This window comes from Pan troglodytes, chromosome 5 (assembly GCF_028858775.2).
Source record: "Pan troglodytes isolate AG18354 chromosome 5, NHGRI_mPanTro3-v2.0_pri, whole genome shotgun sequence".
NCBI lineage: Eukaryota > Metazoa > Chordata > Mammalia > Primates > Hominidae > Pan > Pan troglodytes.
In genome coordinates, this window is record NC_072403.2 from 62,098,881 (window position 1) to 62,121,946 (window position 23,066).

At 37.5% G+C, this 23,066-nt stretch overlaps 1 protein-coding gene across 1 annotated transcript in view; it reads right to left on the minus strand.

Moving 5' to 3' along the window:
• COL21A1 (collagen type XXI alpha 1 chain) overlaps positions 1–9,410 on the minus strand; it is a 188,441-nt gene extending 179,031 nt beyond the window's left edge. The window contains exon 1 of the mRNA XM_054685901.2: positions 9,205–9,410. The gene's annotated coding sequence lies outside the window, so the exon portion shown is untranslated. The remainder of the gene's footprint in view (positions 1–9,204) is intronic.
• Positions 9,411–23,066: the final 13,656 nt, after the last annotated feature.

The following is a 23,066-nucleotide window of genomic DNA, read 5'->3' on the forward strand; positions in this document are numbered from 1 at the left end:
TGGCATCCAGAGAATCTAAGGGGAAACTGACTAACAAACTGAGTGCTCGAGGACAGGAATCATGTCATATTTAGGGCTGCATCCCTAGCACCTCATCTAATCTATGGAAAAGGCTGAATAAATATTTGTTGAATGGATAAATTGATGCATATCTATACTGTTACAGCAAATCTGGACGGCAGAAGCATGAAGGCACCTGCTGAGAAGGCAGTGGATGCTGAAACTCGGGGCAGTCTTCTTAAAACAAAAACAAAAACAAAAACAACAAAAAGCCTCCACAATTGCTAAATCCAGGAGCTCACCACAAACCACTTGCAGTTACAAGCAAGACCTGAGGATACCCTCAGTCTCACCCAACCACCACAGTGACTACAACTGTGCCATTACAGCAAAGACTGACAGCCTCATGGACCCCAGAATCAACACCTACAGCCACAAAGCTTTACCTCAAAAGCTTCTGTTAGAGCTGCCACTGCCCTGCCACCTTCAGCAGATACCTTTCTCCTGCATTCTCAGTTCCCTCTCCCAAGTACTAGGTGGATAATGGCTAAAATCTGGATTTGCCTCTGCTCCAGGTCCTCAGTTATATGAAGAATATTCTCACCTAAAGAAGCAACAAGCTTTCCAAAACATAGGGATTCAAATGTAAGTGTGAAAAAGCTTAGGAGAATATTACTTATGATAATAACTAATTTGAACTAATCTGAATACTTTGTATCTGCCAGCCCTTATGCCAAAGGGTTTATGTGCATTGTTTTATTTAACCCTTCTGACCATACTATGAAGTAGGTCCTCTGAATACACACTTGACACACAGCAAATTAAGCTTTAAAAGGTCAAGCACCATGCACAAAGTCACACAAGTGGTAAATGTCAGAGCCACAACCATACAACACTCATAATCTTAGCTATTACTCTATATGGCCTCAATGTATTAGAGCATGTAACTATTTTTTTGCATTCACAAGGAGTAATAATATTTTCTGCTTTTTAGAAATAATTATTTCATTTTCACCAGATATTACCATCTCTACTTAGTGTCAAAGTACATCTGGCACAACATGTACTTTATGAATTATAGGAACATGAATTAATCACATTCTAACAATCATTATCTCTCACTTGTATGGGAATTTGAAATTATAATTCCAAATGTTTCCATATACAAAGCATGTATCTAAGTATTCATTTTTGCATCATAAAAATAATACATGTATTTAAAAATACACATGAGAAAACAAAGAAAAGCATAAAAAAGTCTACCATCTCACAACCCAAACACAACTGTTAACATTTTGGGAAACATGTGATTTAGAGCTCGAAAATATAATTTGATTACTCATATAAACATGATTTCCAACAAAAAGCCATAATTCAAATTTAAAATTTTTTTTCAAGTGTTGGAAAGACCAATGAAAAAAATTTTTTATATAATTTCCACATAGAAGTCAAAGATAAATTTGTTTAGTCATCATGAAAAAGAGTTTACAATTTGTTTGGAAGAAAAAGCTGTTATTACTCACCATTCACAGTAACAACCATCTTCAGTGAACATTCAAGTATGTTGCTATGGTTTCAATGTGTCCCCTCCAAAATTTACATGATGCCAATGTGATTGTATTAAGGGGTGAGGCCTTTAGGAGGTGATTAGGCCATAAGGGCTCCTCTAATATGAATGGGATTAAAGCCTGGTATGGTTTGCCTGTGTCCCACCCAAATCTCATCTTGAATTATAGCTCCCACAATTCCAATGTGTTGTGAGAGGGACCCGGTGGGAGATCATTGAATCATGGGGATGATTTCCCCCATACTGTTCTCATGGGGTTGAATAAGTCTCAGGAATCTGATGGTATTATAAGGGGAAATCCCTTCCGCTTGGCTCTCATTTTCTCTGTCTGCCACCAGGCAAGATGTGTCATTTGCCTTCCACCATGATTATAAGGCCTCCCTAGCCACATGGAACTGTGAGTCCATTAAACTTTTTCTTTTTTTTTAAATAAACTACCCAGTCTCAGGTATGTCTTTATCAGCAGTGTGAGAACAGAATAATACAAAGCTGTTATAAAAGAGGTTTCAGGCAGCTTTCAGCTGGCTTTCCCTTAGTCTTCCACCATGTGAGGACGCAGTGTTTCTCTCCTCTAGAGGGTGCAGCCATGAGGCGCCACCCTGGAAGCAGCCTCCACCTGACAACAGAACTGCCAGTGCCTTGATCTTAGATTCCAGCCTCCAGAACTGTGAGGAAATAAATTTCTGTTCTTTATAAATTACCCAGTCTCAAGTATTTTGTTATAGCAGCATAAAATGAACTGAGATATACCTCAATAGGAATCTTAGGAATAAATAAACTCTACATTTCTCAGTAGACCAATTTCCTAAAGGATCCAATGACTTCATGCTGACTTAAACTCTATATAGAGATGCTCTGAGATGCAACCCTTTAGATGTTCCATGATGGCCTATAATGGTGCTTTTAACTAAGAAAAATATACAAATGGCAAAATGAAAGAGAACTTTGCAAGCACACCTGTCTAACTCTCCTTACTGCAGGCTTTTCTAAGCTTCCAGCATCTCAGTAAGTTGGTGGCAGGCTGGATGAGAAGCCATTTCCCGGCCCAGGGTCTTCTTGGCCTTTATTTAGTATTTGACATGTCAATATTAACATTATCTAAATAGTAGTGTAGAAATGACACATAATTTAGATTATAGGTACCTATCGCTCACACTTCACACTCACATGTTTGCTGTCGTTACAAAAATACAAAAGTTTGAATTAGGTTCCAAGTGCCTCTGCTTCCATTAAGAGCTCTGCATCTTACTTTCTCTTTTCAACCCTGCTCCCTCCCCATTCCATAGGCACCCAAGTAGGAGCTCTGCCCATTCCTATACCACTCTGGTTAAAACAATTATCATGTTGCTATGAACTGAAAGCTGCCCTCCCAAAAATCATGTGTACAAGCCTTAACTCCCAACATGGTGATATTTGAACGCAAGGCCTTTCGGAGGTAATTAGATAACAAGACTGGTGCCCTCAGGACTGGTAGGCCCTTATAAATAGACAGAGAGCTTGTTTTCTTTCTCTTCATCATGAGAAAAGAACAGAAAGATCACTCTCTGTAAGCCAGAAATAGAGCCCTTTCAAAAGCCAAATTGGCCGGCACCTTGAGCTTGGACTCTCTAGCCTCCAGAAACATGAGAAATAAATTTCTGTTGTTTAAGCCACCTGCTGTATGGAATTTTACTTTAGCAGCCTGGGCTAACTGAGACACATATCATCCCTAGTTGATATTTCTCTTTATCTCATTTCAAAACTCAGCCTAGTGTTGCTAGCTAACAAGGAATCTGAACAGGGAGAAAAAAAGTAAAAGAGCTGTAAAATGATCCAAAGGCAAACTGCCAAAGAGAACAGGTGATGATCAATAGGGAAACGGTGGAGAGCAGCCTGATTCTCAGGACCCTGGGTATTTACCTTCTCCACAATGCTTCTCTCTGGGATAATCTCTCTCCACTTGTTGCCAAGACATTACTTCAAACCACATTGAACACTTTCTAAAGATTAATAAATAGTATTATGTCAAACGACAATCAAAAATGGTTTAAGAAATCCAGTGATACATCATGCTATGCTTGTTGAGGTTTTTAAATTTAAATTAGAAGCATTTGGCCTTCTACATTGTTCAAGGTATTTACAAAATATTTTTTAATAATGAATTGAAGGGAGTTTTTCATTTTTAAAAAAGAAACAGCAGATTGGCTATTAATAGACTCTCTGAAACAGACTTTAGCAACTTTTTGTCTGAATCCCCTTTACCTAAGATAGCCAACCACTTGGTAGACACTTAATAGTTATTTGATGAATGGGTGAACACTAACAAGGAATGTTCCTCCCTGTTTTATCTTTAATATTCCATCTTCTGAGTACTGCTGGAAAACACATGCCTATACATACCCTATAAGTGGAACCAAACTCTCTCTTCCTAATAAAGTTGCAAAATACGTATACGACAAGGTCTAAAAATGTTAAAGTATATTAATTTAATATTTTAATAAGTTGTTTCCATTGAATCACCTATGAATTTAAAGGTTCTCATAAAAATATAAAAATAAGCTTTGAGTGCTTTTATTTACTCCATTACGTAATTAATGCAAAAGACTAAAATTCCAAAGAATCTTTTTAAAAGAACTTTCTAAAAAGCTCAAACTTCGCTAGAACATTTTACTTTGAATTAAAAAAATCTTTTTTCTTGGTCCTTAGTCTTTTCTTCTCGACACCAATGAGTACATAAACAAACAGTTAAGGGGTAGCATAACACTGCAATCATGGCTAAATTGACCTAGATGAAAACAAGACAAGTCCAAACAAAAACTAAGCACTGAATCAAACACAAGCATCTGGCAGGATTCCCAGAAGGTCACTAAGCTTGGACTTCAGAAAATTGTCAATGTTTCCTGAAATTTTCAAAGATTTATCTGAGTATTTCATTGGTAAAAACCAAAATGTCCAAGAAACAACAAGGAGAAAAAATTATATTGAATTCTTTGAAGTGACAAAGGTGAAAAAATTATCTTTTTCACAACTGATAACTTCAGATTTATTTTCTTGGCATTGTAAACATATTGCTTTCAGTGCTCTTTAATTAAAGAAATATTTTAAGTAAATGTCCCTGAAATTAAACTGTGATAAGTGGAACAGGTATAACTGTAGTATTCCAGTGGTATTCTGTAAGTTGGATTGTGCGTCTCTTTGTCAACATTATCTGATTTTTTGGAATGCAAGACAGTTGAATGAAAAGTGTACTAAGTAGGATTAAAGTACTAAAAAAATATGAATTGTTATCCAGTGCCACCACTAACTCTTCATGAGCCCTTGGCTAAGAATGACATCTCCAAACCTGTTCCCTCATTTATATTACGCAAATTCTAATATCCCTAACCATTCTAAAAATTCTATGAGTACATGAGAATCCCATGAATATAGTGTGTAGATATGTTCCAGGGACTCTCTTTATAAATGACATGATTACTTTACTCTTTTCAAAATAAATTTCAAACATTCTAACACAGAACACAGTCTAAAAAACTGTTCTCAGGTGATTCAAATGTCCAGTCAAGTGGGTTAACCAGTGGGTTAAAGCAGTGATTCCCTAGGTGTGGTCTCTGGCCAGCCACAGTAGTATCAACTGGGACCTTACAAAAATGTTGTTCTAAATTTATTATTTTCTGAGAAACTTTAAGTACTTCACTTATTCTGAGACAAATTATCCCATTAAATAAAACAGAAAAATCATGGGAACACCAAATTAATAACCTAAATTACTATTTCCTTTTAGGATCTCACTTTCAGAGGTGAAAACAGAAAAGACAGCTTCAGCTTAAAGCATTCATTAAGGCCCAAAGTAAAATAATAGCAAATTCTTATTAAGCACTTACTATGAGCCAGGCACTGTTTTAAGAACTTCACATATGTTAACTCATTTACTCCTCACAACAGCCCTACTGAGGTAGGTTCTACTTCCCCAATTTTACCAATGAGGAAACAGAAGCAAAAGTGATTATGTAACTTGTCCAAGTTTAAACAACTAGAAAGTAATGAGGTCAGGATTCAGGGCTAGGCAGTCTGGCTGCAGAGTACCTTGTCTTTAACCAAGAGTCTATGCAGGAAGTTGGGGAATTTAGACTCATGGTTCATTTTCTTCCTATGAGACTGGACCACATACCAGAAATAAACATTTCAACTTTGTTTCTCACAAGAATAATAATGAAGCAAACTAAAGAATTACTATTGCATGCTGATAAATATAATCCAAAGATAATAAATACAAAATAAAAACACGTATCCATTTCCTGTGATAGGACTTACTCACAACAGTTTCAAGATTGACCTTAATAGTAAAACCATCCACTATGGAACAAAGAGGGCCCTGAAAATGAACCTAAATGAATGCCAGGTAACTCTCATCAGAACATTTCTAAGTGAGCCCGGTTACGTAAACCAAGCACAACTTCTTTATGATTATATCTGCTCTGGACCCTATACCTATGACAGGAGAGTCATGAAGTCACTGTGGGGCATTGCAATATTGATCATTCCTAGTTGGCCATTCACTGCAAGCAGTGCTGCCCCATCTGTCACTCTGAATTGCAACATCATAGACTCTCTTAGCTTTTCAGTTAAGTTATCCAGAACACAGCATTTGATTACTGAGAATCTGAACTTGCTCCTATATGTCTCCATTTTTCCCAACAACAGGTATGCCTCTGACCTTCTTTTTCATCCCCACAGCTACTCCTCCTCTTTCCACGGTGAGTCAAATAGAAAACCCTATTTATAATAAATTGGAATTACATTTAGTTTAATAACATTAAATTCTAATTCTAATCATTTTAATAACATTAAATTATAATTTTTAAAGTATCCTAATGAAGATCTGATTTCTTGAATGGAGGACTTACTAAAGTGCTTAGATGCCGGAACTTGCTTTATGTTTAGTCTTATAGAAGTCATATATGATTGGTAATTGGCAGGTTACAACCTCTTGCATTTAAAGATGCCAGATGAGTCATAAAAGGCATTCTCAGTAATACGCTATTCAACTTATCGCTAAAATAAAAGAGAATGGAAATTAATTTCAAAGTACAGAATCATTTGGCATCTTTTTTGGCATTAATACCATAAATATTTTCACTAGATCTACTTGGTCCTAAGAGGATAACAGAGATCAGTTCCAATCAAATAATGTGAAAGGAATTGATTGTATGCATGTGTGTGTGACTTGAAGCATTTTGAAATTATTGCAGCTAAGGAAGAAAAGGACTCATTACCTCACCTACTCTTTTTGCCAGTTTAGGCTTGTCCTTGCTCTGTGTCCTCATTTTGCTTTCTCTTATATTTTCTTGAACAAATCATGATGTAACTGGATAGGGTTTCCTTTATTCACTCTGTTAAGAACCTAAGAAACACCAGATAGTACTTCTAAACTAGCTTTCCTGGAGACTACACCATCTCACTTTTAGATGCTCTCTCATTTGGATTTTCTTTTATAAAGAAAAGTATTCTGAAGAACCAGATTTTACGGCTATTTAAATATGAATGTTAATACATTATAAAGGCTACCAGAAGGTGAAATCCTTCACCACAGTGACTTAAAAAAACCTAGGCTATTGATTTGAAGCTAATCTAAAACTTTTTCCAGCAAGTTCCATATAAAGTATGTAATCAAATTATAAGGATAATTTGAGGATGTCCATATAGTCACCTTCTAAGAGTGCAGTTGGTATTTAAATAAAAATCTAATCATGTATCAACATAGATCTTCTTTTAAGGTGGTTGAGGATTATGTTGTTTTATGGTGTGTATACATGAGTTTGTATTTTGAGCTAACAAATATTTAACTTACTATGCTAGGCACTTTAGAAGCATTATTTAACTCTGACAACAATGTGAATTATGAGGTAAGTGTACTAGTACGCCCCACATTTCACAGATAAGGAAAATGAGGCTCGGAGAAGCTATGCAACTATCCAAGAGCACAGAGAAGCAGAAGAGCAGGTCTTGAACCCAGGTCTGCCTCAGACCAAAGTTCCTGTTCCTAACCACTATCTAAATTTCCCCCAGATTCTCTAAATACAAGCTTAGTACCTAACCCTTAACAAGTTTATATACCTCAGTCACAAATTGGCACAGAAAAAAAGCAGTTTGGAAAATAAATGTTCTCTGTACAGAAAGTCTTGGTACAGTTAGCCCTGTGTTCATTGCAGCACACATGTGCTGGGATTGGAGTCATGCCTATTCTAGATTTTCTCATCCAATGTCAGATTTCTAATCCATTTAAGCCCATTTGCAAAGTCATTCTATTTTTGAACTAATGGCTTAGAAACAGCTGGAACTATTTTAGCCAAAATTTTGAAATCTCAGATATCTATAAAAAGAAAAAAAAAATGGTCCACTTCAATAATCCAGAGGCCTGCAACACTGAATTCCCTTTCACTAAAGAGAATTGGCATGAATCCCTTAAACCCTCAACTACTTTAGGAAAAGAAAAAATACTGCATATGAATGCTGTAACCTGCACTGATGACAGTGATGATCCAGGAACATTTCATCAGGGGTCAAAGATTCCTGTTATTACAGCTGGAAGACTCATGTATATTTCTTCCTTGGCTTCATTTCAACTTTTAGAAAAGGAAAAATTCCTATTCTCTCCTAAAGCAAGTATACAAATTCTACTGCTTAAAAATTATTCGATGATGCTTAAGTCTCCCCTTTATAAGATCTTTCAAAGTCCCCAGTATGCTTTTTTTTTTTTCAATATGGGCAAAACTCTACTAATAAACAACTAAGGTTTTTCTGAAAAGTGGTCTGTTGCCTCCTCCCTTGGTGAAGGGAAATTTGCAGGTGTCTTCTCTGATTAAGGTCCAACCCAACAGTTTTCAAACTTGAGCAAGCACTAGCGTCACCTGGAGGGCTCATTAAAACACAGGTTTCTGGGCCCCAACCTCAGGGTTTCAGGTTCAGTGGGTCTAGGGCGGAGCTAGAGCCCTAGATTTTGTTTGTATTTCTCAAAGTTACCAGGTGCTTGCTGCTGCGGGCCAGATGCCACACAGCGAATCACTGCTGTAGTTCGCTGCTTTCTATACTCGACTGCACGTTGGAATCACCTGAGAAAAGTTTTAAATATGTTAATGCTCAAAGTCCCACCCCCAGAGATTCTGAGTAATTGGTCTGGGGTGCTGCTCAAGCATCGATTTTTTTAAAGGTCCCGGAATGAGTCCATAATGCAGCTGCCGTAAAGAACCTCTGGCCCACTCAACACAGCCCCAGACCCACAGCTCTGCGCGCTCAGCGCCACGTGTGGACGCTGGAGACCCTTCCAAGAAGCTAAAAGCTGAGGGTGGGGTTGAGCTCAGGGGAGTAAATCAACGCACGTTATCGTACTCAGAAGCCAAACACTCCAAGGCAGGAATCTGCACCCAGAGAACCTCCCAAGATTCATTAACATGAAGTAACTTTGCAAGACAAATCCTGACATCTCAGCCTCCAGCTGGGCGCGGAATTCACCGAACAGTTCACCAACTGCTTTGGCGCAGGGAGAAGACTGCACCCCCAGGAAACCCAAAATGCCAAATTGCAGCCCCTGGAGAACCAGCCCTGAGGCCCCCCGAGATGTCATTCTGGCAGCGAGAGGGGAGTAGGAGGTGTCTCCTTACCTGGCGCAGTGTCCAGGCTCGGGGTTGCCGTCGCAGCCAGCTGAGTGTTGTGCCAGGGGGACAGGTATGTTCCAGGCAGTGACAAGCCCAACCCGAGCAAGACCTGCGCTGAAACGGATTGGCTGCCCTCCGCCCGGAGTCCGTTCTCCCTGCAGCGGCCAGTGCAGAGCTCAGAGGCTCAGAAACTCGCTCTCAGCCCCCTGGAGGCGGAGCCCGGGAGATAAGGTTCGCGCTCCCCACCCGCCCCCTTTCCTTGGCCGAAGACCAGAGGGTGGATTTTGGATCTGGATCTTGAAGGGCGAACTGCTAGTGTCGCCCTGGTGGAAACACTCAGTTCAAATCCTGCTAGCATCAGAAAATGCACGATTGAGGATTGAAAACGAGGGTGAAGGAGGACCAGGGAAGCGCGAGGAGAGAGGCAAAATAAGGGACTGCCAGGAAAGCAGGAAAGGCAACTCAGTTGAAAGGGCAAGCACGAAAGGAGGCAAAGACTTGGGCAACACCAGAGCATCGCCTGCACTGATCGAAGGAGGCCTGCCTCCCTTGCCCAAGAAGAACCCCCCTCTGGGGCGCCAAGGTACGTTGCAGCGGACTGATGTTCCTTGCTTTTAACCAAAAGTAACAGCTGCTCCAAAACCTGGGGGAAGTTCACTTTCAAATAGTCAAGTAGGCAGTGACCTTTCAGGGTTTAGCAATTACAAAGGAAGCCTCGGAATAAGGTGACAGCCTTGTGACAAGATAAAGATGCTGTCTGCTCTGCCCCTTTGAGTCCATTCTTCACAGAGCAGCCAGAAAGTTATTTAACATTCATATGCTTTCCCTATTACCTGCAACTCTTCTTTTCTCACCCGTGTGCACCCCTCCTACCCCAACATACACAAGACCTGTTTGCCCTTTCTTATACATACCAGTGTGTTCTCATCTCACTTGGCATTTCTTCTGCCTCCAAAACTCTGTCCCAGACCTTATCATAGTTGCCTACTTCTGTTCATCAAATTATCCACTCTTTGTGACACTTTGAGACACTTTGAGAGTGAGTCCTTCCTGTATATCCCATCCAAATGGAATGCCCAACCCCACTTTGGTTTCAACAGATCACTTATTGCTATCTGAAGTTTTTCATATCTTCATTGCTTGTGTGTTTCCTATCCAACTCAAGGTATGCTCTATGAGGGCAGGAAATTGGTCTTGTTCCCAGCTGTGTCCCCTGAGCCTAGAACAATACCTGGAATATACAAGGTGCTCAATAAATATTGGCTAAATGAATGTGTGAATTAATTTCTCCCTGTGGGAACAGGTTCACAAAGAAATGCCTTCTTCAATAACTAAATCTCACTTAATTCAGGTGTGATACAAACATCTTCAAATGATCATTTCCTGAATTTCCTTATTCATTCATGTTAGATTCTACTGTTACAAAAATATGATAGGAGAACATTGCTTTGGAATTGGTAACATCTTCTTAGATATGACACCAAAAGCACAAGCAATTCAAGAAAAAATAAGTTAGACTCCATCAAAATTTAAAATGTTGTGCTTCAAACCACACTATCTAGAAAGTAAACAGCCCACATACTAAGAAAATATTTGCATACCATCTATACAATTAGATTCTTGTGTCCAGATATACAAAAATCTTACAACTCAAGAGTAAAAAGACAGTTTTAAAATGCACAGAGTATTTAGACGTTTCTCCAAAGAAGATCTACTAATGGCCAATGAGAACATGAATGAATGCTAAACATAATTAGCCATTGGGGAAATGAAAATTAAAACCACAAGCAGATACACTTTATACCACTAGGATGGCTAAAATAAGACAAACAATAAGTGTTAGGGAGGATATGGAGAAATTGGAACACTCATATATTCCTAGTGGGCTTGTAAAAATGATTAAGCCACTTTGGAAAACAGTTTGCCATTCTCTAAAATGTTCAATGTAGGGTTAACTTATAACCTGACAAATTCATTCTTCAGTAGATAGCCAAGAAAATCAAAAACATATTTCCACATCAACACTTCTATATGAATATTCATAGGAATGTTACTCATAAAGCCAAAGGCAGTAACAACCCAAATGTCTATCAGCGGATGAATGGATAAGAAAAGTGTTATATCCCTACAATGGAATATTATTCTGACATAAAAAGGAATGAAACACTACATGCTAAAGCATGGTTGAACCTGAGCATGTTAGCTAAAAGAAGCCAGTCACACACACAAAAAAACACTTATTGTATGATTCTGTCAATATAAAATGTTCAGAATAAGCAAATCCATAACTACTTGAAGTACGTAGTAAATCCATACCTATAATACATGAAGTGCTGGTAGAAGGAAGAAATGGGAGTGAGTGTTAATGGGAATGGGGTTTGCTTTGGGGTGATAAAAATGCTCTGGAGTTCGTGCTGATAGTGACGATTTTGAATATACTAAAAACTACTGAATTGTTGACTTTAGAATGGTCAGTTTTACAGTATGTGAATTATATATCAGTTTTAAAACACTGATTTGTACCCTTTTAGTGGGTAAATTTTATGATGCATGAATTGTAGGTCAATAAAGATGTTATTAAAAATAAGAAATAAAATGCACTGGTTTTAACTGAACTGTAAAATATTCCTCTAAATTTTGTCATGGCTCTCTAGAGAACTATTCTTGTCCTAAGTGAATTCACAATTTTTTAAAACATGTCTGCACAATCGTTGCTTGATTTCATCACCCCCATTCCCAAAATATGCCATGTGGCACATACATACTTAGGGAAATATTCATAGGGTTCCTTTAAGACAACTCCTTTAATTGAAAAGAAGGAGGAGAAGAAAAAACTAACCTAAACTAGGAAACTGTTGTGATGGCATTTTGCAGATATAACCAAGGTTTTAAATGAATTAACATTAAGAGAGACTGTATGGATGGGTTTGATCTGATCACCTGAACCCTTTAAAGCAGAGAGGTTTCCTCACAGAAGAGGAAGTTAGAAAGGCATGCTTTGGCTGGCCTCGGGGAAAGCTATCATCCATGTAATGAACTGACTGCGGAGGTCACATGGTAAGGAACAGTGAGCAGCCTCTAGGATCTGAGAACCATCCCAGGCTGACAGCTTGAAGAACAACAGAGACTTCAGTTGTACAACCACAAGGAAATGAATTTTGTCAACAACCAGTGAGCCTAGAAGATGACCCTGAGCCTAGATGAGAGCCTCAGCCCTAGCCAACACTTTGATTTCAGCCCACTGAGACTCTCAGCAGACAATCCAGCATCACCATACTCAGACTTCTAGCCATAGAAACTGTGATATGAACTATTTGTGATGTTTTAAGCTGCTAAATTTGTGGTAATTTGTCATGCAACAACAGAAAACTAATGCAGTTACCATAAACCCATATATTCTAGCAAGGTCTAAATTTCTTGAGCTATTCATTTTAGTAAAGAGAGTATCTTTTTATATCTGATTAATATTATTTAATTACTAAATACTTGTATGGCTTTAAATGTTTAAATTTACAAACTAGGAAAAAGAATATACTTGCCAAGTTAAACTTCCCAATGTTTGTTTTAGAACATTATTGTGCCCAAATTTACAATATTGTTTCTTCCTCCTCAATAACAGATATTTAAGTCATAGACGCCCAAAATTAGAACACAAGGGATCAAAAAAGCCCTTCATTTCCCTTACAGTCCTCTGTCTCACCTCTGCCTCATCCAAATGCAGGCTATCAAGATAGAAGATGCTGTTACATAAAGATTGGCTGTAATTGATATATTGCTCTCTTAGAAATACCTCTATCCTCATTCTTCAGGACTCCTCAATTCCCTGCTAAGGTAATAATTCTTCCTCTTCTTCAAAAGAATAAGCCTAAGTGACTACTATATTATGGCATTTTAAGTCTCAAATTCTCAACTAAATTATATTTAATCAATCTACCACAGTGAACCTAAGCCACACAGCACCACTAAGAACAGGTGTCATATCTACATTGTTTCTCATTATATTCCCATGGGAACAGTAAACAAATATTTATCGAATGAATACCTAATGTGACAAGTCCAAGGGAGAAAAACATCAATGTATATAATATTGAATAAATTGATGTTATTTATTCCAGGCACCAGGCTAGACTTTTGGGATGTAGCTATGAGCAAAAGCTCATTGTTCATAAAGCTCCTTTGATTGGATGTGTGTGAGTGTGTATGTGAAAAAATGGGAAATATTTGAGAATATTAAAGTTATTTGGCATAGTTTTTCTAAAACCTATAAACAGGACTAGCCCCTGTCCTCCCTCATGAAATGTCTAGTCTAGTGAATGAAATTTAACCCAGGACATAAATAGCTAACTCTAAAACAGTGGCCATTCACAAAGATAAGCAATTCTCAAATGCTCTCTCTAGGTTTGCAGGAAGGGTTATCCCAAGAAAATATGACAATGTCCTCACTTTTTCCCCTAGCAATCCTATGTAAATGCAAAACTTAAATCAAGGATATTTGTGAAGGGAGTGAGAAGTAACAGAGGACTCTGCCATCTTATTTCCTTCCGTAGTTTCCACTGTGCTACTTTTGATCACACTAACTTCCTCAGGAGACAGAGAATTTGGCTTTTCTAACTGTCCAAGACTCCACAGTATCAGGCTTTAAGCCATCTTGTTTTGCAGGTTGCAGAATATCTCTAGAAAGGCCTTCTTTCTTCTTTCTCTTCTTTCAGAATGAGCTTCAGCTTAAATGTATCAATTTCTCCTAGGATCCTACTGAAGATTACAAGATGTAGCCAAGAAACTTCAATACCTTCACATTTTCCTTTTGCATCTCTGAAAGATTCAAGTGGTCTGAGTTCCCAATTACTACAAGCTACAGCTTAACAAGCTTTTCCTTTATTGCATAACAATAATGGCCAACTTTCCAGGCCTGGATGGAGGAGTCTTTTCTGCCTTCTATCTTCCTTTGACTAGGTAATTTTGCATGTTAAGCTCCGTAACTTGCAGTACCCTGCTTCTAGCCCTAACTTCTACATCGGTTAGTGCTCTCTGGTTGCAAGCACAAAAGCTGTTTATGTGTAATTTATTTTTTAAAAAATGAATCCTTTGGAAATATATGAGTAGCTCCCAGAAGGGCTGGAAAATTAAGTTTTGAAAAAGAGACATCAGACAAAGCTGCAGAGACCAGGTATCAGGAACTACTTAGCATCTTTAAAGGATACCAACAAAGGTATAAATATGCTACATTTTCCTTTTCATATATTAATCTACTAGATGTATAAAGACAGTGAGTTCCATTGGTTTAGCTTGGGTCACCTATTGACCCTTTAGATTAGGAGAGAGTAGGGCATGTAATTCTACTGCCCTACTAAAATTGCCCACAATGGGGAAGAAAATATCCTCAAAGAAAATCAGGATGCTGTTACCATAAAAAGGAAAAATGAATGCTGGGTGGAAAAAATGAAACAAAACAGCCACTGCATGGAGAGAAAAGATATACCATTTCCCTGGGGCTTTTTAGAACCAATGACAGGGGCCACCTCTATCTCCTTTCAACAACAATATCCTTGGATTATAAACACCTCCAGTTTGATGGATAAATCGAAGAGCCTAATACACAATAGCTGTATTCTATCTAAGCAGATATGACCTATGTATTCTATCTAAGAAAATAGAACAATCCCAGTTTCCAGACTTCTCTTAAAAGTGATATGTTCATTACAACAATCATTCTCTTAGCAACCTCTGATATTTCTTTAAGTGCTGCACAGGTCATGAATTCATAGCCCTACCCTGAAAATAATTGGGAAATATTTCAGATGCTTACTGCTGAACTATAGGCCTTCGGCTGCTGTTTCCAGAAACATCACAGCCCAGAGGCCTATGATTTTACAGGAGTGATTATAGTAGTCCTTGATTTGGGTTCATATGAAAACATCACTGGGACATTCAACCTGCCAGTGTCCACATGGACTGGTTTACAAATGAACCTTTGACCCAAATGGGGCCAGTTAGAGGTCTCTCCAGGACTTTGGAAGAAAAGAGAGTTAGTTAGCTGTTTTCTTAGATTGTGAACTCCAAGTACCATGTAAGCCTAGATCTTCCTAGGAGAGACACTGACTGAGAATGAAGCCAACACAGAGAAAAGTAGAACTCCAGAAAGACAGAAAACAAGCTACTGACATCATTAGAGTAGCTACATCCAGCCATTACTGAAACTAGGCCTACTTCTGTATTTTTCCCTATGTGAGCATTTTTTGTTTAAGCTCATTTGAATTGAGTCTCTGTTGCTCTCAACCAGAAGAGCTCTAAATTGAACACGCAAAAGCAATTCAGATACTGAAAGACTCTTAAGAAAACAGAATGTCCATATAAAATCCTTTTGTATCTTAAATTCTGTTCAAATATTTTGCTTTAAATGCTAAATATAAATGCTTAAAAGAGCTTGGCAACAATAATAACTATTTTAATAAGTTCTCTTAAAAGTCCAAAACCCCAAGGAAATTTGACTGATTCTAATTTGGTTAAGTAACCTGCAAGTCTTACTTCGGAAAGCATGTTCTTAGATCCAGATGTAACACCCCAAATTGACAGGTAAAGATGAAAAAAATCACAAATATACACTGAAGTGTACTCAGAGACTACTTGGAGATAATTATTCTATTTTATCATCCTCAATTTCAGAGTCCCAAATTCTTCTGGCCAAGAGAACATTGAGTGAAATCATATTTCCTCGGGCTTAGCTCACATTTCTCATATTTTTATCTTAGGGCTGACAGTCCAATTCAACTTTCCTCACATTAAACCACATGCAAAAATAAGAAACTATCTTATTTCTAACTAGCTAAGAGATGATTTCCTATTAGGCTTCTTCTTACAGAAACTCTTCGAGAGATGCTTCTTTGTGGTAACCCAGTTAAGAGGGAGGACAAAGAGGCGGTTGGCCTCTGTGTTGAAATCGTTTATATACAGGCATCCTCAAAGCAGAGGGAAGATACATTATTTGTTAGTTAATTTATTTTGATTGAAATGTATCTAAAGTGAAAGCACATAGTAAGTACTGGTTTCCCCTTGAATTATGGTTAAAACTTGAAAATAGAGGTTTATCAACAAGGATTCTGTAAGTACTTGAATTCTTTACAGATGTGGTTAGTAACAGGCTGGGATCAATAACAGAATTAAATTTCTATTAATTTTGAAGTTAACTTATCAATACATAACAAAATAATTGTTTATAAAGCTCCCTTGGTTGGATGTGTATGAGCGTGTGTGAAAAAATGGGAAATATTTGAGAATATTGAAGTTATTTGGTGTGTTTTTCTAAAAGCTATAAAAATCCCAGCTCCTTAACTTTTCTTAAAGGTCATATTTTTATTACTCCAGCTATTCTCTTAGCAGTCCTCGATTTCTTCAAGTGCTGCAAAGGTCTCTGGGTAATTTTTCATGAAGAAAATCAGTGAAGACTACTTGAAGAAGACATCCCACAGTATGCTGCTTGCTTTAAGAAAGAAAAAGAATCCTGTACTATTTAGTTTCACGAATTCCATTAATTATCCCTAGATTTTTTTTTCTGTCATGATAAGCCATTTATGATCCAACTCACATTATTTTCCTCAGGTAAATGACTCAGCACTCATTCCCTTAAATTTCAATTCTGTTTAATTTCAAATACTCTACTATACAGGTCACTTCGATTAAATTTAAGAGATATTTCATTATATGTCATATGAAAAATTAGGATGATGGATGAAATGATGTCTGTGGCTCTTTCCAGCTCTAATTGCTGTGGGGTCGGTCAAGTCATAATCATAATCATACATTACAACTTGCATTTTCTTATTTCTCGTGTTCTATAAACCATAGGTAATGGAATAAATGGTCTTCTAAATTCATAACTTTCTTTTTCAATTCTGGGTATAAAATCTTTTTTTTCCTAACCTTCTAGAGTGATCACTGTTGTTAAGAGGGTGTGTGTGTGTGTGTGTGTGTGTGTGTGTGTGTTTAGTGTTTGTATGGATTTTGCCCCAGTCTAATTGCATAGAGCGCTGTGAAGGGAGTCTTTTCTTAATGATATGCATGCCTTTTTTATCAGATGCTATCTCTAGAACTTGTCTTCAGAAATTAGGCCAGCTGCCTGCATTACATACTGTTGTAAGGAACAGGGAGGGAAATATCTCCTTCCTGCTCTGCCAACATTTTTCTGTGGCTACAAGCATACTTAGGAAGCCTTATGTAGCAGCAATGGGTGGGCATGAATGCCTTGGCTCTCTGTGTGTCATACTTACAAGGATGCCAAGTTATTAAAACAGAGCAGTCCCTCTGCTGTGGCAGAGTCATCTTCTGTAACCTGTGTATCTGAAAGATGTGGCTTCACCCTCAATGCTTCTAAAAGCTCATGTCTGATAAGCCTTTGGGGGCTGAATTCAAGAAAGCCGCAATGTACCTGGTAAGGTCCAAAAGGGACCCAGCCCTGCTTCTCACCGCAGCCACTGTCTGAGAGGAGGGGACGGCACAGGATGGGCTCCATAGGGTTCTTCTGAACCTGAACCGCAACAATTCTAGGAGGTCTGCTTGGCTTAGCTGGAAGAAAGGCTCTCACCCAAGGTTCTCAGTGATCGCTGAAGTCTAAGGATATAAGAGGATGCTTCTAGAGTCTCCCTATGAATTATTCTGATGTTTTCCTAAAGAAAAGTTAAGAAGATTTTGAATACTTTTAGTTGAGACATTAGCCCATTAAATAGTTGCTGAACAAAGAAATAAGGTTCTCTAGATGACACCGAGGTTAAAGACCAGGCTAAAATTACTAATTACTAAATTCAATGGTCTCATAACACTTCTCAGCTCCAGCTAGTCTCACTGTGTTCTTTACAAATCTGGAAAACTTAATCTGAAGATGATCTTATAGGGCTTCTGATGCAACACCTTTATTTCTGGTGGATACAGGTTGTGAACAGAGATGAAAAATACTCATCTCATAAACAACAATATATTTTCCTTTCAAATCCTAACAGAATGTATCTTAATTCCAGCATTTTCATTCTAAGTGAAAATTTGTTTTGTGACAGTTTCTTAATTTTTAAAAAAGTTCCCCATGGACAGAAAAAAAAATTAATTCGCATCAAATTAGATCGTTGAAAACTTGATAAGCAAATACTCAAAATCAGCATAACTTATGTGCAGTATCAAAAGTAAAGCTTCCAATAAGAAGAGATTCAAAGCTGTACTCTATACAATATAGTTCACATTAAAGAGGGTAAAATATAGACTTAAGATTTTCAAGCCTAATTATCTGTTCTCTCCCTTCTCTGGCCAAATAATATTTTTTAAAAATTTTAAAAACCCCTTTTTTAAAAAGGGGTTATGAGGCCCCTTTCATGGTCACTGCTATACTCTTCGCAGTCCCACATGTGAGTGAAACTAACATGTTCAATGTTAGTTGAACAATGCTTCATTGTTCAAGAGGCCAATAAATTTATCAGTTAAAGGAGAAATGAGCATGGGCAGGTTCAGTTAGAATTTATCCATAATCAATCATACAAAATACAAGTAAATTCATGTCATTGCACAGAGGAGCTCTAAATTTAAATTTATACAAAATCAGATACAGACTCTGATGAATCTTATATTTCCCATAATATAAAGAAAGATTTCTCCATTAAACACTGATTTACAATGTCTGGGGAGTAAGCAAGTTCTGTGAGGTCTCACAACAGGATGTGTCAAAAGCAGAAGCTGAATAAATGTAGTGCTGTGTTGAAAAAAGAGATAAAAATCAAAAAGCATGTGAATCTTATTCCCCCAGAAAATTCCCATTACTAGCAAGTTTGGACATGATTAACACTTTGTTTTATTATTGAACTTAAAATAGTTTAAGGCAGGGAACTATGGAGCTTATTTTGCCAAAGGAAAATATTTGTAGCTCTCATATGGTTCTGGTGAGAGTATAACTTAGTTTGAGCTTTTTGGAAAAAATTTGGCATTATGCAGCAGAAGCCTTAAAATATTCACACCCTTTAACAAAATAATTCTGTTTTTAGGAAAATACCCAATAGAATAATCACAAAAGTAGGCAAATATTTATATGCAAGATATAAATATATTAACACATAAATATAATAGTAACACATTCTTTATAATGGGCCAGAAAAAATGAAGAAAAAACCCCCAAAGCCCCCAAATTGTGGATTGGTTAAATCAGGGGTTAGCAAACATTTTCTGTAAAGACCCAAATAGCAAATATTGTAGGCTATGCTGTCAACTTTACAACTACTACTCTGTCATTGTCCTGTGAAAGCAGCCACAGAAAATTGTAAATAAGTGGATATCACCATATTCCAATAAAACTTTATTAATGAACAGTGAAATTTAAATTCATGTAATTTTCAAATATCATAAAATATTCTTTTAATTTTTTTCAACAATTTAAAAATGTAAAAACCATTTTTAGCTTATGGGCTTTACAAAAACAGGTGGCCGGTCAGATTTGTCAACCCCTGCATTAAATTATAGTATTATAATTAAAATTTATGTTCATTATTTAATCAGTCAGAAATTATACAGTGAGACAAAGGGAAAGTAGAAGATAATATACAGGTATTTCTGGATTGAGATTATGGATAATATGGGTAATTTTTCTTTTATTCTTAATGTTTTATATTCTTGAAGTTTTTTACAATAAGTACATCTTATTTTATGATAAAAATGATATTCTTAAGGGGTGCCTTTTTGACTAAAAATATTCATTTCTTGCTCATTTTTTAAACATTACTCAGAAACTTTGGAGTTTCTGAAATTCTTGACAACATTCACGTGTATTTTTAGCAATAACTTTTAAACAACACCATTTTTTAAAGCAGGAGCTAATAATTTATTTATTTTCAGGAGTACATACTTCTTAAAATTAAATACTTAGACTTTAGCACCAAAGTCAGAGTCTGCCCTGTGCTCTTTTTTTAGGTACCCTTCAGCCTCTGCCCAGCTACTTAGCAAATGCATGCTGCCAAGTTCCCCTGAACTTGCACTATAACACCTCCAACTACTCCACTCTACCTGCATCCAACGGAGGACCTCAAATGCATCCTTCTAACCTTAGGTGCTCACCAGACAAAACCCACACACATGCACTCTATTACAAGGGAAGCCTCGGAGTAAGGTGACAGCCTTATGACAAGATAAAGATGCTGTCTGCTCTGCCCCTCTAACTTTAAGTGCTCACCAGTCAAAGCCCACACACATGCACTCTATTTGCACATCTCTAGACCTGTTTTGGCTCACAGGTAACAAGCTACCTGTCACTTGTTGAGTCAGTGCTGGCAAGTTTTTAACTGATAATGGCTCACTTTGTAGGACCTCCAGAAATATTTTTATATTTATTTTAAAGAAGCTTTGGAATCTTCATATCTTAACTCAGTTGAATAATTAGCTGATAGGCAATTTTCAGGCATCCAAGCCAGCGTTTCTCAAATGTGTTTCACAAACACATGTCCTATGAGATATTTCAAGAAAAAGAAAAACCAGATCTGTATTCAGAATATTTTGAGAGCTGCTGCATACAATATCCCATCTCCTAAGGTTCACAATTCATTATTAACATATTAAGGGCTCTGCAAAATCCAAAACTAAAAATACCCATTTAACTTTTATTCCTTGTATCCCAAACTTATTTGCACTCCCCCTTTATTTTAATAGGAATGCATAGACATTCAGCAGAAGCAGTGTTCTCAAGGAACACTCTTGGAGATACCCTGACTTGGCCAGTAGAAGAGCTGATTTGGGAAGGGGAGAATAGAATAATGAGTTCTAGCATCCCTCAAAGCATTCTGCATTGGATTGTGATGGTCTCAGACACTGAGACAGAACCATCCTGGCCTGGAGTTTACTGCATTCCCCCACTGCTTCTTCAATGCTGCCATTTGCATTTCTACTTAGACTACTGAGTGCCTTCCACTCCCTCCATCTCCATTTGTTGCTTTTCCTTCCATCCATCTCTCTGACTCCGCACCACTGGTGCTATCATTCTAGTACATTCCCATCATTGCTGAGCGCTCACTCACTAATTATGTATTTAAATTTGAATTAAAATCGCCATAGCTTCCCTTGGCTGCTTCCAAATATTAGGATATGTTTTCAGTATTTATGAGACATACACAGCTGACATTTTTAGAAAATTACATTCTGTCTGCAAAAACATATGTATCCAACTGTGATGAGATTAGATGTTCTTGCATTTATTTTTCTAAGAATTGGGCACATCCAATATAGTCTTCTCTGAATGCATCTCATTGTTTCTCTTTTGGCAGTATCTTTCAAATGTCCTATCACTTGGGAGAGTTATGCATTATACTTTAATTGAAGTAATAGCTTCTTAGAAAAACATGCACTTTTCCCAAAAGCAAAATGCTACAGTCAGTCTGCAAAGGACATACAATATTGCTGCTACTTAGGATATTTTTTATAAAACCAATTATTTCAGACTCAAATATGTGCTCTTTATAACTAGAGCTTAAAGAAACACATGGCACACAGCCAGTTCAGCCTTTGCTTTCTATGCTGTAATATGATATCCCGGAGTCATTCTGGGCATTTTCAGATGTCTCATTATTGAGGAAAGAAAGCATGGCATACTTTCTCACATTAACCTTTAGATTCTAACCCAGAGGGTAGGTGTGACCCACTACTTCCCCACCACACACATAGCATGTTTTAAACTCAACAAAAGTAAGAGAGAGTTGTAACCAATGAGTCCAATTTAACAGGAGAATATTACTTGAGATTGTAAATTTAAGCTATATTATGTTTTATCCTCCCTCAAGACACAACTCTAAATGACTCTGTAACCATGGACTTAACTCACAAGAAAGGCTTGGATAAAAATAATTAAACAAAAGATGTGAGGTACTATTATATTATTACAGAAAACATGGAATCTGGCCAGGTGCAATGGTTCACGCCTGTAATCCCAGCACTTTGGGAGCGGAGGCAGGTAGATCACCTGAGGTTAGGAGTTTGGGACCAGCCTGGCGAAACCCTGCCTCTATAAAAAATACAAAAATTAGCCAGGCGTGGTGGCATGTACCTGTAATCCCAGCTACTTGGGAGGCTGAGGCAGGAGAATCACTTGAACCCAGGAGGTGGAGGTTGCAGTGAGCCAAGACTGAGCATCTGCACTTCAGCCTGGGTGACAGAACAAGACTCTATCAAAAAAAAAAAAAAAGAAGAAGAAGAAAGAAAGAGAGAGAGAGAAAGGAAGGAAGGAAGGAAGGAAGGAAGGAAGGAAGGAAGGAAGGAAGGAAGGAAGGAAGGAAGGAATCTTGGGGGAAGATTTTTTAGAAAGTAAAGTGGAAGACAATTTTGTATTCAAAGAAGCCACATTTTGGAGCACAATTTACTTTAATTCACTGTGTGTGTGTGTGTGTGTGTGTGTGTGTGTGTGTGTGTGTGTGTGTGTACCTTTTATAGCTATAGCTATACATTTAAAAAACCCTTAGAAGTAAATCACAAACTTCTTGATTCTTTTCTTACATATTCAAGTCTAATAAATATATTTATTTGAAAGACAAGTTTCAATGTCTTAATGAATTCTTCTGGTTCTTGGTTTTCTTGACACTTCTTTGCCTTCACTTTTTATAGAAAATAAGGAGCTGACTATAATTCTACTACAAATCCAAAGATCTTTCAATGGTCTGTGAAGCTGTGACCTCTCAGTTCTCATGCCCCACCCTCTCCCTCTCCCTCACTCTGCTTTGGTCATCCTGGCACTCACTAGCACAGCCCTGAGAAGGAGCGCCTCCCTCAGTTTTGCACCCTAGGCACCTCTCTTGCCTGCCTCACCCAAATCATGCTCCTGGTCCAGAAGCTAACATTATAGTCAGATTACAAGATTAATCATT